Raw genomic sequence first — 17676 nt, forward strand, 5'->3', positions numbered from 1 at the left:
TCGCCTAGACGCCCCTCTCCCGCTTCTGGCTTAAATGGAAATCCCTCCTACGTGATCACCCACCGCAACCCCGCCTTAATGCTAGTTACCTCAGGGAATCACCGCGAACAACTTCGTTCCACCTAATCTCCTCTCCAAACGCTCCCTTGGTCCTGGGACTTCCGTGGTTAGTTAAGCACAATCCAAATGTTGACTGGAGTAGCGGCGCGGCCCGTAATTGGAGCACCGCCTGCCACGCGTCGTCTTGTCTGCTCTCTGCGCATTCCCGAGCTCCCCAGCTTCCTCGGCACCACCCCCCGTGGATCTATCAGGCGTACCGCCGGAATATCATGATTAGGGCAGGTTTTTAGCAAGGACCTGGCACTTCGCCCCCCACACGCCCTCACCCCCCCCCCCCCACCCCCCCACCCACCGCCCCTATGACTGCGCGATCGACCTCCTCCCGGGAGCGTCTTATCCCCCAGGGAGATTGTACAACCTATCTCGCCCTGAACGGGAGGCTATAGAGCAATATATTCACGATTCTTTAGCCGCCGGCATAATCCGTCCCTCGTCCTCCCCGCTCGCTGCCGGTTTCTTCTTCGTGCCCAAGAAAGATAAGACGCTCCGCCCGTGTATAGATTATCGCGGTTTGAACGCCATAACTGTAAAGAATAAATATCCTCTCCCTCTCATAGATTCAGTCTTTGATTCCCTTGCTAAATCCACTGTCTTCACCAAATTAGACCTGCGGAACGCCTACCATCTCGTGCGCATCCGCCAAGGTGATGAGTGGAAAACTGCGTTCAATACAATGCTGGGCCATTATGAATATCTGGTCATGCCTTTTGGGCTGACCAACGCCCCAGCCGTGTTCCAGTGTTTGGTTAACGATGTCCTCCGTGATTTTCTCCACCGCTTTGTTTTCTTTTATTTAAACGACATCCTTATTTTTTCCGAGGACCTCACCCAGCACCGAGAACATGTCCGCCTCGTTCTCCAGCGCCTCCTGGAGAACCGTCTTTTTGTCAAGGCGGAGAAGTGTATTTTTCATGCCTCTTCCCTGCTGTTCCTTGGGTTCATTGTGGAGAAAGGCCGTCTCCGGGCAGACCCGGAGAAAATCCGCGCAGTCGCGGAGTGGCCCGCTCCATCCTCAGTGAAACAGCTGCAACGTTTCCTTGGGTTCGCTAATTTTTATAGGCGGTTCATCCGCAATTACAGCTCGGTAGTGGCCCCTCTCACTCGTCTCACCTCTGCATCGTTGCCGTTTGTCGCTGCCTAACGCTGCCTTTGAGACCTTAAAGGAAAAGTTTACCTCCGCGCCCGTGCTCGCTACACCCGACTCAGCTCTCCAATTTATAGTCGAGGTTGACGCCTCGGAACTGCAGAGTCGGAGCCACATTGTCCCAACGTTCCCCGGTGGATAAGAAGACACACCCCTGCGCGTATCTTCTTCGCCGCCTCTCCCCGCGCCGACGAGAAATTATAGTATAGGTGACCGGGAGCTGTGGCTGTTAAAATGGTCTTTTGGAGGAGTGGAGGCACTGGCTGGAGGGTTGCCGAGCAACCCTTTGTCATTTTGGACTGACACAAAACCTGTCCTACATCCAGGCTGCCAAAAGACTCAACCCCCGCCAAGCCCGTTGGGCTCTATTCTTCTCCCGGTTTAATTTCACCCTTACCTATCGCCCCGGTTCCAAGAACCAAAAACCTGACGCCCTGTCCTGCATCCACTCCACAGATCTTTCCCTAGATTCCTCGGACCCCATCCTACCTCCCACCTGTCTCATCGCCTCAGTGGTCTGGGAGGTGGAGTCCCTCATGCACCGTGCTTAGTCCACTGAACCAGAGACTGGCAACGGCCCCCCGAATCGCCTATATGTCCCCGCCAGTGCCCGTTCCCAAGTGCTACAATGGGCTCATGCCAGCAAGTTTGCCTGTCACCCAGGGATGGAGGGGATGCTGTTTCTTCTACGGCAACGCTTCTGGTGGCCTACCCTGGAGAAGGACTGTCGCAGCTTTGTGGCTGCCTGCCAAACCTGCGTGAGGGCTAAGTCCTCCCATCGACCACCTGCTGGTCTCCTACGCCCACTACCGGTCCCCAGTCGCCCCTGGTCCCACATTGCCCTAGATTTTGTTACTGGTCTGTCTTCCTCCAATGGTCACACCGTAATCCTCACCATCGTGGACTTCATCCCCCTGCCTAAATTACCCTCCTCCCTGGAAACGGCACGCCTTTTGGTAAACCACGTTTTCCGGCTACATGGAATCCCCCTAGATATTGTCTCCGACCGCGGCCCCCAGTTCACGTTCCAGGTCTGGAAGGAGTTCTGCCGAGCCTTTGGTGCAACCGCGAGCCTCTCGTCAGGCTACCACCCTCAAAGCAACGGTCAAGCAGAGAGGCTCAACCAGGACCTAGGGGCTGCACTGAGGTGTGTGGCTTCCCGGAATCCCTCCTCCTGGTCAAACCTACCTCCCGTGGGTCGAGTACACCCCATAACTCCCAGGTCTCGTCAGCCACTGGGATGACTCCTTTCACCTGCGCTATGGGTTTTCAACCCCCCCTATTCCCTTCCCTGGAAAGAGAGGTCGCAAGTACCATCTGTGCAGGCCCACCTACGCCGCTGCCGCCGTGTGTGGAACGAAGCCCGAGCTGCACTGCAGCGTACAGCCGAGCGCAATCAGCGCCTAGCGGATGGTCACCGAACCCCTGCTCCTGACTACCACCCGGGTCAGATGGTCTGGCTGTCAGCTGGGGACCTGCCTCTCCAGACTTCTTCCAAAAAACTTTCCCCCCGGTTTATCGGACCATACCCAATTGACAAGATAATCAACCCCCGCGCTGTCAGGCTAAAATTACCCCCCCATTTCCGTGTCCACCCGGTGTTCCATGTCTCCCAGGTGAAGCCCATGTCATCCAGCCCCCATTCTGTCCCTGAACCTACTCCACCCCCTCCTCTCCTGATCGACGGTCATCCAGCTTACAAGGTCCACCGTCTCCTGGATGTGCGCCCCCGGGGCCGGGGTTACCGTTATTTGGTGGACTGGGCCGGCTATGGGCCGGAGGAGCGCTCTTGGGTCCCCGCCTCCCAGATCCTGGATAAAACCCTCATGCGGGACTTTTACCGTACTCACCCTGACAAGCCCGGTGGGCCGCCTGGTGGCGTCCGTTGAGGGGCGGGGTCCTGTTACGGTGGCAGCACAGCAGGGGTGAGTGTCCTGTTTTCTGTTTATCTCAGCATGTTCTGTGTTATTTTCTTTGGCCCCATGTCTCGCCCCTCCCTACGGTTCTCTTCCCTGCGTTCTGGAACCATCCTCCGCCAAGCCACCGCCTTCTGCCACCTTCACACCTGAGACTCATCATCTTCATCACACGCAAGATAAAAACCCGGTCGAACTCACCACTCATCACTGGATCGTCTGCTGCATTCACTCTGGTGCCGCTGATTCTCCTAGAGCTCTCTGCGTCTAGACAAAATATTTCCCTGGTGTTTCTCCCTTGCTCCAATCCCTTTTCTGTGTTTCCTTTCAGGTTCACTCACCTTGCTGATCTTCAGCCAGCTGGGCTCGCGACCGATTCTCCCCTCCCGGACGCTGCAACTGCGGCTCACCATCCACTTCCCAGTTGGTTGCTCGCCGGCCGGTGCCCTCCTCCTCTGGGTCTCGAGTCAATCGTTCCCGGGTCGCCTGGGTTAGTCCCCCTGGTCTTCGCTTTCCATCCACGTTCCTGCGCCCTCCCCCCTGGAGAACCGTACTCCCTGCTGTACTTAAACCCTTTACTGCTCTAATTAAAAGAAACCGTTTTTTCTGAGTGGTTGCGTGTGGGTCCGTTCTGTCAAACCTTAACACTGTGTATGACTTGGAAAAGGAAAAACTTCATTTTTTATAGATAAAGAATTTTTAGGTAAAATTCCCAGTTTGCACGTGTCCTTTACTTCCAGTATCTAAGGAATGACACCGATATCGGATCTGTTGGCTTTTTAAGATACAGTATAATAATTAAAGGCTACCATTTTGTAGAGTATTCTTCTACTTCACTTTTACTTGTCCCCATGTTCTAGTGGGTCCTGTGAAGGCTCTGACATAAAAGAACAAAGTAAATATGAAATTATTAAATGCAAAAATACATACTGTAGAAAGTTATAGAAACATCTATCATGGACAGCATTTACGCTTTTAATGTGCCTGCTATTTTTTGCCAGCCCTCTCTCCTGGCTTTAGCAGACTTTGAAGTGTTACCTGTCATTTTAATTAATGACTCAAAATTAGGCACAACCTTCCATTAAAAGATCTTGTTCTGCTTGGGAGAAAAACTGTGCTGGTTCTTTGGCCATGCTAAACAGCCAATGTCAGCGTTGCTGATCATTGTTTCTACTATTGATACATTTCCCCTTTTAAAACAACGCATGAACGCGCAGTTATCTCAAATAACTCAATCCAGCCATACTAATCATAAACAACAGGTGTGTTCGAAGAACCCAATTAGCCGGATCATGATTAGCCCGATGATATTATCTTGGATGTGTCATTTGATCTTAGATGCTTTAAGCAACGTACGAAGAACGGGGCCCCTGGACTGTTTTTGGTTTTTGATTCCGGGCTTGCCCTTTGGGCCTATCTGCCTTGTTTGTGTATGACTCTAGTTCGACCCACTCACTGTCATCTGCCTAGTCAGCCCATCTTCTCCTGGTGTGTACAGCCTGCTGTCTACAATGGCTGTCTCCTGCTCATCTCTGGACTTTAACCTGCTTGCACCTAGTTTTTGTTCTTCGTTCATTTCTTTAAATAAATCTTTTTGGCACAACACCATGTCTGGTTTGTATATTGGGTTCTTTGCTGATCTAAGCATTACAGTTGTAGTGTGTGTGTGTGTGTGTGTTTTTTTTGTTGTTGTTTTTTTCCCTTCTCTTGGGACAGTTTCTACTTTTGGCTGCAATCTTACTTAACCCTGACTCCACTTTTAACTCACTTTTTGGAGTTAACTCAAGGCCACATTTCACTGTGTATGTAAATTATAACCATTTCCTCATTAGTTATATATAGTATAAGGAATTTCCTGATCCAACGTATCAAATGGGGCTTCCCTAGTTAACCAATTTTTTTAATTATTGTGTCTGAATCCCAGATTAAATTTAACTCCCAGTTTATGCTGTTGGTGAACCATCTGAGATTTTATGTTGGCTGCAACCATAGTGCAACCATATTTTGGATTCAACTTTTGAAAGCCCTGGCCCATTTCTGCGTTCAAAGCTTGCAAAACTGTAATATATTTTGTGCATATTATTTCGCTGATAAAATTAATCCTGGGGTTTCCAAACAGGTTAACTGTTAAACAATATAAAAAGCAACTCATCTAAAGAAAATTCAAAATCAGTAGAAAAATACATTATTTATAAGACTTTTGGAGTTAAGTGAACCAAAGTGAGAGCCATAATCATCAATTGGAGAAAATGAGCAACAGTGGTTGACCTTCTCAGGAAAGACAGGTCAACTAAAATTACTTTGAGAGGCCAACAATTCAACCAGGATGTCATAAAACAACCAGAACATCTAAAGCTTTACAGGCCTACCTTGCAACAGTTAAGGTCACAGTTCATTATTCAACAACAAGAGATGGAGACTGGACAAAATTGCTTCATGGGAGTAACCTAACTCTCGCCAGATGTATTTCATTCCACAGCGCTCCACACATCTATCTGGGATTGCTCAATTGGGATTGTTACTGCTTGCTTTCTTGCTAAGAGCCGCCATTTTTGTCTGAATCCAAACAGTCACTTCTCTGATACATCATATCTATGAAAATCCCGCACGACAATCCTGATTGGCTCGTCCATTTTATGTGGTATTGAAATCCCGCCCAATGGCAGCAATTCCAGATGGATGTGTGGAGCCGTGTGGAGCTACATCCATCTGGCTAGAGTCAGGTTACATATGAGAGAGAGTTCCAACGCCAAAACCACTGCTGACCAAAAATAACATTATGCTCCATCTCACATAAAAAAACCAACATATTGATAATCCCAAAGACTTTTGGAAGAATGTTCTGTGGACTGATGAGACAAAATTGGAACCTTCTGTAATGTGTCTCTCATGTTACAACTGACCTAAAACAAACACAGCATTTCAGAAACATGTCAGCCATGATGGTGGTAGTGTGAGGATATGACAACTTACCATACCTGAAGAAATCATAATTTTGCTCTCTACCAGAAAATCCTGCAGGAGAATGTCCATCCATTAGTACCCTAATTACATTTAATTTAGGCAGGAGGACAATGATCTAAATCAGTGGTTCCCAACCCTGTTTCTCAAGTACCCCTGTCCTTCATGTTTTAGGTGTCTCCTTGCAGACACACACCTGACTTATATGAATGAGTGATTAAGAGGTTTCTCCAGCCCTTGATGGCGGCTGAGGAGGTCATGCAATCATTTGAATCATATGTGCCGTAACAGAGACATATCTAAAACATTCAGGGCAAGGGTACTTAAGGACAGTGGTTGGGAACCACTGATCTAAAGCACAGTTGCAAGATCACTTCTGATTAACTCCAAAATAAAACAAAACAAAAACACAATTTATTTATTTTTTTAATTACATTTTGAAGTGTCCTACTCTATGTTGGGACTCCAGTACAATGAACAAATTGAGCATCAAATTTTCGTGTGGGCGGGTCATACAAGTTAAAAAATTTTGGCTACAAAAAAACAAAAAACATGTGGAGTGCAGGCAGCGGACCTGAACACAAGGCTTGCAGGTGTTGGTTTTAAAGCATTAAAAGCCTTGATATACAATGACCGGTGCACTTAGTGCCTAATAGAATTTATAGGCTTGAACGGGGCAGAAAAAAAAACACAATTGCAAGGCTCTGCCGAGTTCACCCCAAAACGAACGAAACAATAAATGCCGTTGTAAATCTCCCTTCACTCATCACAATTTTTCGACAGAAAATAATGTTCCAGACAGACATAAAAGATGGACTAAAGTTGTGGGTTTTTCACACATCGTACCTAAATTTCATTCTTATGCAGGCTATTTAATCCTGAAACCAAGAAGGCTGTCAGGCTCAGATCGGCTGTCCTGTAGGCAGTAGAGTAGAGATACAGTTTTAAATAACTCAAATGCATCACAGGATAAAAAGTTGATAAATGTAGTAGATGAAAGCTCTGTGTCTAAATTAGCGGCACCGTATGCCGTCATATCACTTCCCTCATGTTAATGTGGCCAAAACAACCCTTCATTCGGGGTAATTGTGTTTTGTTGTGAGAGTCTTTGGAGTAATGCATTACAATGGTAGGAGATTACAGAAAAACAGATATACATCATATTGCTTTAAAAAATATAATGATATCTTCCTCTTTGTCATCACAGTAAGGTGCACTGTTCAAAAGCATTTTATCATGGTCTGATGGTACATGCTGTCAACACATATCTCTGTGCCCTGGGGCATCTTGAGACTATCAACCCATACATTGCTTCAGAGGTAATTTGGGTCACGAGATGGCTGAGGTGAACCTAGAACCTGTTTACAGGCCCTTCAACCCTCACTGTCTTTCCCAACCTCAGTGTCACTCTCTATTTTTTGCCCCCACATCTCTTAGTTTGCTCTTTCTCAGTTGGAGGTGTGACTTGCACCTCCAACCAAATCAGTGCTTTAAGCACTTAACTAAGCTTAACTTTATTGTCCCAACTTAAGGCAGAGACAGTGTTCCTGCAGGGGAGAGACAATGTCACTTGACAGTTGGTGTCTCGAAGAGAATCGTAGTTCTCCTCGTTACTTTCCCCAATCTTTGAATGTTGTTTGGTAGCCAAAAGAAAAAGAACTTACCCATAATGCGCCACCCGAAATTTGCAACTTGCTTATTCATATACTGTAGTACTGCTGTAATTTCTCTCTGGAATTATTAAAGTATTTCTGATTCTGACCTCACACACGCCGTTCATTTACAAAATTTCTCCAACGTGGGATGAATTAAAGCATTTCTGCAAACACTTATTGACAGTTACCATAAACCCTTGATGTCAGGTTTTGCTGTTAAGGATGGCAAGACTTGTTATTAGGTTTAGGAGGAAATAATGTTTTCTTAGAGGGCTGGGTTGGTTGGAACAATACATTTTGAAAACAGTTTTTGTATTCATGCTGGTTATCTTTATACAATATTAAAACTTGTTTGATGATCTGAATTATTTACATGTGACAAAAAAGCAAAACAGAAGAAAACTGTAGGGGGGGGAACACTCCATCACTTTACTGTTCATGGCATTGATTTTATCAACTTTAATTTTGGATCAGATTGGAACTCGGTGTGTTCAACATGTAATCTTGAATACCTCAATTTTGTTTCAGACAAAAAAATCTCATTACGGTCATCCCTTTCCAATTTATAAAGTTTTGCTCAATCCCACAGATAAAGACGCAGCACAGGTTAGCTAGGGTTAGCTGCATTTTCATCTATACCCCGAAGGCTAACCTGAATTCAGTCCTAAAAAAAAACCCTAAATTCCTCCATTCTCTTTGCCTGAAAGAGATGACCACAAAAGTTTAAAAAATAGTTTAGTGCATGATGAAAGAAGAAAAAAGCATGATGATCTCACCCAAAAAAAGAAAAAAAAACATGACAAAGGATGATTCAGACAACCACTTATTTCTGGAGAAGGCAATGGAGCAAAAGCTCTTAAAACACACTTATTTAACTGCCCTATTGTTTCAGCATGTGCATAAGGATACAGAATAGTAATCATCTATGGGATGACTTATTTTAACAAAAATGTCTCACACAAGATCACATTAAAAAAACATATTGTACCCATTTAATGACCTACATATGGTCATTTCCTTTAACCTTGCTTTAGTTTTTATGTAGTTTATATCATAAGAGGGACCAAAGATGTCATGTTTAACACATAGGAAGTAGTTCAAGCAACTGCAAATGAACTAGTAATTATAAAACATTTTAGTTTAAGTTTAAAGAAGAATCTTGTGTTGCCTGCATTTGAATTATAATGTAAATTTGAATGAGTCAGTCTGTTTGAGGGCACTTACTGTACATAATAGTTTGATTCCATTAACTTTAGGTTTTGTTTAAACATACAGTTCAAAGCCTTCTATTTTTCCACAATCAGATAGACTAATTAATTTATTCATGCTTTAATTAGACAAGAGAAGAAAATAAATGCTAACAGAGAAGACCCCCCCAAAGAATGGTCCACAAGCCATTTGCAGCCTTTGGATACATTTTTATGGGGCCCCTGATTGCAATAACTTTTTCAAAACTGGCTCACCAGCATACAGGGGAATGATTGACATGGGGATTTTTTTACTCTTATTTTTTGGGTAGAATCTTCTCTGATATAAGGTTTGTCAAAAAAGATGATGAAAAATGTTTATCCTCTTAAAAATAAAACATTAGATACAGCACAAAGTATTTGTTCTTCATTAACTATATATATATATATTTTTTTTTTTTTTTTTTTTGCTTTTATGTCAATGTCCTTGTAAAAAAGTTCACAAACAGCCAGGAACCCTGGCTAAATACAGCAACTGTTTTAGAAGTGAAAATACATTTGGTTTATTTACACAGTGGCAATTCTCCAAGATATGTAGTCTCAAGATAGTTAAAAATCTATATACAGACTAGTTTGTATCTAGTCCATTCAATCAAATCATACAATTATTGTTAAACTAATTGGATGAATTAAAGCATTTCTACAGCATTTTAATTTCATCCTAGTTATACAAAATGCAGTAAAATGGTAGTTTATCATTCCAGTTGTTAAAATGATTTAATTAGGAAACCCAGCAGATTGCATTGAGTCGCTGATTTTGCAATAATCACTCCTGAACAAGCATGTAGCGACAGTGGAGATTCAGCTGCTTGGTGTCATTAACTTAGCAGCGATCATTAATACAAGCATGTACCCATAGCGGAGAAGAACCCTTTTTTAATGGGAAGATCAGATCCTCCCGCAACCAACTGGGACTTTGAAAGGACAAATCAGACACAAAATTCTAATATGTAAATACAATTCTTTTACAACAACAACAAAATGCTGTCTATTTAATTTTTTAAAACAAATTGTTTTTTGTGACTAACGGGTCCTTCTACCTTGGTTTGGGCCACTTGGCGATAAGAGTCTGAGATCACAGCTAAGAGCATTACAAGAAACAACAACATAAAAAAAATGCATTACAGCTGTTTGCATGATGACTCTGGACTATTTCAAGGTCACCAGCGCAAGCTGGAAAAAACCCTGCAGGTTTTACACATTTATGACAGAGTGAAATGTGTGATGCAAAGTGTAATGCAATGCGCCACCTCACCTTTTACATTAACTTATTTTGCACAATCTGGCTTTGATGTCCCCTTCATCATCTACAGTGTGAGTTTTCTCCAATGCTGTAACTGTACATATTGGTTAGAGCTCCCATATACATGTGCACAGCTCCTCATAAAGAAGATTTTCATAGATATCAACACGTATTTGAAGAATGTGTTATGAGATCAAATATGTTGTTGATGGAGTTGCTATGAGACGGATTACCAATCTCTACTTGTTCTATCACTATGCAGCTTCAAGGGAAATACCTGCAGAAGGAGCAGCACCTAGAGAAAAACAGAGAAAACACATCCAAACCAGACATACACCTTTGCATTTAACAATGACAGGCCTGGACATTTCTATGTAAAGCATGTTTTAAAATTAACGAGTTATAAAGCCTAATGCATAAAGAGTTCCTGCTCCCTAAATCAAGATGGTGTCACTGCTGGTGATCAGACCAATGTTTATCTTACTTGGAGTCTGTTACCTTTCCAAACCCAAGCTCTTTTTTTTGCTTTTTCTTTGCTATTTCTGAAAATGAGGGGTCAAGTGCTAGAAAATGGAACTTTGTGTTTGAGCATGCAGGTGGGTTTGAAAATACTCTTTTGGCTGTTAATATTCATATTAAAACATTTGTTTTAGACAGAGATTACAATATGTTATTTTCTTTAATATGCATGTCACAGCAGAGCTTGATTTGTGATCCCCTTTTCAAAGACTGATTTTAACTGTAACTGATTCTTCTTTAACAGTAAAAAGAAAAAAAGAAAAAGGATTTGCCGCAGTGGTTTAGGATTTTTGCATATTAACAGTGTAATATAGAGTAATTATATCAAATACTATCAAGCATTATATATAAGTCTGTTTGGGTTTAGGTGTGGGGGCATGAGGAAAAAAACCTTCTACAATAAGTAGGTCCCTCTACTGTGTCTAAATTGTCATGGATGACTTACACCAGGCTCACTCTTAATTAGGTGCGGATACGGTGCAGATACAGTGCGGGCACCGCAAGGAACCCAAATCATTAAAATCAGTGTGTACACTCACATCAGCCACGGTGCAGTTGCGGATGCGGGTCCTGCTACCGAAGCTGTGCGGCACTGCAGAAAATTCTGCAAGGTTTTGATTTTTTGCGGGACACTGCAGCAGTACTGTATGAAGCTCCTGAATTTCATGGGCCAAACAGGAGCGAGTTCTGGTGAATTTTAGAATAAAATCAACACACTTATTGTTATCCTTAGTCAACTTATGCTAGCTTGACTAAGGATAACAAAAAGGTAAAACAGAAACCCAAGGAAACAGAGTATGATGAAACAGGATATTTATGCGCATGGATGATGAGTTTTGCCCTAAAAAACGAAAACCATAGCTGTTTTTTTATCATTTATGAGGGATAGCAACAGAAAGGACCACATGAATTTCTGTTCTGAGTGCCGCTTCTGCAGCATGCCTTTCCTTAGGAGCAGTGTGAATAGGGGTTTGGCTATTAGAAATGTAGAAGCCACACAGCATTCAGTGAGAACCCGGAGTTATGATAAGACAAACAGTAAGTACTTGCTAATAAAGATTATTCACATTTCCCTAAATCTGCAAACTATCTTCTTCAGTGACTTTTCAGTTTAAAAGTCACTAGGCTTTCATTAGGCTTTCTTTCTTTTTGCAAGCAGATTCCTCTACTCTATATGTTTGTTTTTACAGGTTTTTGCAGGTTAAGAAGAATGAATAGCTAAGATCATTGCCATTTTTGACTAAGCAGCCGTTCCCTAAAAAGTGTGCCCCAGCAACCTTAACCCTGGTGCTCAGGTTCAGCAAGCACCACACCTCCAGGAGCAGGTGCTACAGCTGACACATCCATTTATTATTTGAATGTCCAGATAGGCCACACATCCCCAGTCTTCCAATTATTTTCTTGTGTCACCAAAAGTACCTCCTCTTTTTAAGCCCACTATAGCTTTTGCATCGATATCTCTGCTTTCAACAAGAACATTTTGTCAACCACAGGGGCCTCTTGGCCATCCTACAGGGCCTCATATATTGATTTTGTGGCCTCTAGATCAGCCTACAGGTTTTTGTCTATGGATCTTACCTCCTTAGAAACTTCCTTTAAGACTAAATAAAATGAATGGAGCTCGACTTATGCGTTGTCTACACGAAGATGAACACAGTAAATTTTGATAAATGATTAAGAAAGAAAAGGAAAAAAAATAGACAAAATGTGTTTTTAAGTGCATCTAAAAAAGGCTGTAGTAGGTGTGACACTGCCAAAGAAATATGCAAAATCACTGGCCATATGCACACAACTCATGTAAAATAAACATGGCACCATGGTTGGGGAACAGACACAGGGGACAGGCTGTGTAGAAAAGGCTTGTTAAAAAAGAAGAGTCCGAGGACGTCCGAGGCCATCTTTGTTGTTTTTTGTAGGAGTGAGGTGTATGCAAGTTACAGAGAGACGTGAAGCTATGCCGTTATCTTTTATGAAAAGATGCTTGTACACAGAAAAATTCAACTGTAGTTTGAAATTTATCCCCTCAGGTACCCGGTTTCAACAATTAGTGTTTAGGGTTACCCAAAAGGCCACATCCATGTGGACACATTGCCTAAATGACAAAATACTTTTGTGGATACACCTAATGTCGTCTCTGCAGAGATTGGGCCTCAGACACACAGAAACTATTAAAGTGTAAAAGTTGAACGGAGATCTAGCAGGAACAATTCCAAATATACAAATAACATAACACAATAATAAACTAAGAAACTAAACACAAAGGAATTAATTAAGTTGACACCACTTAGATAATGTAAAAAAAAGGGAAAATAATAAAAACAGAGACATAAAAGAAAAAAACAAAAACCTAAGGATCATAGCAAACCCTGATCCTCAGAGCCCTCTGTCCTGCATTTTTTGGTGTTTCCCTGCTACCGCACACCTGAGATAAATGGATGGGTGATGGGTGGCTGGCAGCAGCACTTGATAGCATGTTGACGAGGTAATGCATTCATTGCATCAGTTGTGCTACAACAAGGACATTTCTAAAACATGCAGGATAGTGGGCTCTGAGGACAAATGTGGAAGAACACTTTTTTATGCTAAACTGACAAATTTTTAATTGTTTTGTTGCCTCGGCTTTGCCTCCATTTATTGTTGGACTGTTTTGAATACATTAAACTGGTAAAATTTTACCATCCTGTCTGCCTGCATTTGATCCTTTACCCAATCAAAACTTGCACAATGTGGTCCTAAATCCAACTGTAGGCCAGGTGTTCAGTGTTGAAATGCAGAGCAGACCATGTTCTGCAGTACATTACCTGTAACTTGAATGCAGAGCACACAGTCTTTAAAAGAATTGGGGAAATGTTGCTGAACATTAATTGCCAGTAGTTAATTATAAAATGAAGCGGATTTTAATGTTGTTATACTTCAGCTGCTTAGAAGTTCAAGTGTGATAATAAACTGACATATGTTTGAGTGATATAATGGAAGATAAAGATAATCCACCCTTCCTTTCCTTGTATTTCCTAAGTCTTTCTTCGCTTTAAAGGGGAAAAAAAGCAGTGGGACAGAACATTTACCCAGTATTAAAGGAGCTCTATGTGTCCTAACAGATGTTACTCATTTTTTCACACTATTCTTGCAACACTCTCCCTAATGATTTCAATCCCATCACAGCTCTGACTCCACCAAGGCCCACACTGTCTTGGTTCAGCAGTCTGTTGTTTCCTTTTAGCACAGCCTCCCTTATTGTCCCTAAAGTTTTCCTTTCCTCTCCCCTCTTTTAGTTAATTCCTTTCTTCCTTCGTTTCTTTACTCTCATCTCCCACTGTGGTCCCCCACTGCTCCTGTGCTCTCAGGTTGTCAGATAAAGGTGAAGAGTTTCTTTAGAGTGCTTGGCTCTGCCTTTCTCCCTTTTGGGGGATTTTTTTTTTTTTGTGCCCCATCTTCTAACTATAGAAATTTCTTTTTGAATCGCGGTGGTGGCATTTCTGATTGGGTTGGAATGAGAGGGGAGATCTTTGCAGTGAGTGACCTTTGTGGATTTCTAAGGCTCATTATTCCTCATTGGGCTCAGTTGTCCTACTGTTGAGAGTGGCACAAGTCTGGTGACAGCTGCTGCTGAGCTAGTGCAAATCCTGGTGAATCTTTTTTTCTTTCTTCCCTGTTTTACTCCTTGCTCTTTCATTTTTGTTTTAATTCCCTTTGCTTCTCCTTCTGACCTTTTTTTAAAATTAATTTCACTTACTTTCTTTGTATTTTACTTCCACTAAACCACTCTGTGCCTGAGCTGTGCTCTTTTCTCTTTTCCAGGCTTGGCTAGCTCAAAGTAGCTCTGACAGAAATGTCATTATCAGTTAATTCATAGTACACATGCACGTACAAATGCAGCACACCATGATTGCATCTGGAAAGGTCACTATTAAAACAATCAAATTGTCATAGGGCACAATTTTCTTTTTTCTCTGCTTTTAAACTAAATTGCCTGCAAAAAACTATGGTTTTAACTTTTCTAAAGCTACATCATTTGATGTTAACTGTGAACACAGAATGAAAAAAAACTCCCTTTTTTCCCATATGCCTAGCAAGGGTATGCCAATTTCTTGTGTTGCAACCACAAACCTTTATGGATTTTATGTGATAGATCAACACAATGTGATACTGTTATGTTCTTATTTTCCATGATCTGGAAGCAACAAAAACTGAGACAGAGTTCAGATTAAAATATTTGTTGAAGGAAGGGTGAGAAGGCGTTATGGAGGTGGATGTGGATCTCACCGTCTGGAAAGACTCTGGTTGCAGACTGTGGGAATGAAAGAGGAGAGATGAGCACCAACAACAGACAGGCTGGTTAGACGGTCCAACTGAGGCTGACTTACAGAGAGAGTGGTGGAAGAAGGACCGGAGGGAGTGAGTCTGGCTGTGATGACCGATGATAAGCAGAGATGCGGGATCCAGGCCAGGTGGTGACTCAAGGACACCAACAGGTACTGAGGAGCAATGGTCGACTGGAGCACCAGGAAGGCTCGAGGTATTTGGAACTTCCAGAGGACTGGGTGAGGATGGCCGAGGAATGGGTTGACAAGATTGAACTGAACAAGGCAGATTGGTGGAGGAGAGGATTGAGGAGTTAGTCAAAGTAATACTTGGAATAAGGGACAGACTAAGAACAAGGTGCTGGTCAGGCACCACTCAAGTGAGTTAATTCTCTGATGCTTTCCATCTGTCTCCAACTGCCTTAGAGGAGCAATAAGTGAAATTTCATTATTTTAAAATAGGTGAATTTTAAAAATTCTGTGAAGAACTAAATCTATCTTCATAAATGGAATCTGGTATGACATCAGACACAATCTCTCTGTGTTGTTCTCCAGTTTCATGTTTACAAACCCAGGCCAGCCAGGTGTACATATATGTGCATGTGAATAGCTGCCACTGACGGCTTAGCCCCACCCTCCCAATAAAATGCTACTGCCAGGTTCACCTGAAGACGATCAGGACCCATAACTTCCACAGAAAACTGCATTCTTTGGTAGAGAAAGAGACAAGAAATGAAAGAGACAAGAAATTAAAAGACTAACATTGACCTCAGATTCTCAAAGTGGAAAGCATTTTGAGAACAGAAGAAGCAGCTCCGGTGTGACTCAGAACTAGCTTTTCTCCTCTGAACAGGCGAGTAACAGCATAAAGTCAAATGTTGCTTTTGTTGGTGTTATATTCTTGTTAGACTTGTGCTGCTATGTTATTTCAATTCAATGTAATGCTACAAATGTGGGTTAATTGTTGGAGTTTGATCAGCAATGGGCCAGGTGTTACCGTTCTCTGAGGCAAGTAGCCGGTAGTCCAGTTAACATAGTTGGCATTGCTTAATGTAGCCTGGCAGGATCATGAGCTGCCCACTGTGATCTTCACGTACATTCAGGGCATTCTTTTTTTGGCTAAAAATGTAAAGTTGAAACATATAACTGATCTGATGCTTAGATTTTGTAGGTATAGAGAGGCATGGCTTGCCACACATCTTAATTTGATCTACAGACAGTGCTCAAGAGCTCCCCTAGTGGTGACATTTTGCTTATTGGTCCTTTAAGTACTCCTCTTGATTAGTGAAGATGGAAAACACCTGCAGCCGGCGTCCGCTTGCCGCACCCTGCAGGAGAAAGGTAAGTATGACACCAACACATCTTTTCTGCATCGGACCACATACCTGACAGGTGCCTGATTATTAAAAAATAAATAAGACAGGGTTGTCTAAATGTTTTGAAAGTAAAAATCTAAGAAGTGTTGTGTACTTTTTTATTTGGTTCCTTTTACTTTGGAATCCATAATTCAATGCATCAATATCAGTACATTTCTGACAGCCTGGTAGGAATATCTCAAAAATAATGTCTTCAATACAACTGATGCAGAAGAACATCCATTTGGAACAATCCACACGTCCTGCAAAATAAAAAGGCTCCCAAATTTTCGACATTGAACAGAAAATTACTAAATTTAGAGGACATAACTGATCCTATACCTTTTGAACCTTTTTGAAAATTCCTATGGAGTTGATAAAAAATATATAATTCCTTCTTGATCACTGTCCAAACTTTTCCAGTCCAAATTCAAGATTAAAAAAACAAAACAAAAAAACACATAACCTTCTCTAGTAATAACTGGCTTGCTTGAGCTACAACTTCAAAAGTCACTCTCAAACTTTCAAAAATAGGTTTAAGAACCTAACTTCCTATTAGTAAATCAGAGGTCAATTTATATACTGGCACAGATTCAATATTTGGGAGTGGAAAATTACAAATGCTTTTAGAATTATGCCCCCCCCTTCAAATCTTAATTCCTTGAGCTATTTTAGAAAAAGATTACAAAAACTTTAGCCTCGTCACTTTACATTTTGACGTACCCCAAAAGTCCAACTGCAAAAACTGATTTTATTGTCAAGTATTGACCCAAGATGATGCCAACTCTACAACCTATAAAATAATGTATCCAAAATCATGTACACTTTTCCTTTCAACAATAATTTACTACATTTTGTTGGTCTATCACATAAAACCCCAATAAACTAAACTGATGTTTGTGGCTGTATCATGACTAAGTCTGGAAATGTGTAATGTGTTTGAATCCTTTTGGAAAGCATAGAGAAATGCTGCAAGACACCAAATTCCTTGTTTTATATGAAGGTTTTGGGCATTGCTGATAAATAACTCAAAATTACAATGTTATGACAAAGAATAAATGAAGGAAAATAAAGTGGTGAATAATGGATTGATTAATATTCAATCTCCCTGTATGAGAAAAAAATGTTTCAGATAAAGATTTGTTAGTATGACTGAAGAAGAAGTCACTTTAAACATGAGAATATCAGAACTACTGCAGTCACCTTAAGAAAACT

Source organism: Fundulus heteroclitus, chromosome 8 (genome assembly GCF_011125445.2).
Source record: "Fundulus heteroclitus isolate FHET01 chromosome 8, MU-UCD_Fhet_4.1, whole genome shotgun sequence".
In the NCBI taxonomy this organism is placed as follows: Eukaryota; Metazoa; Chordata; class Actinopteri; order Cyprinodontiformes; family Fundulidae; genus Fundulus; species Fundulus heteroclitus.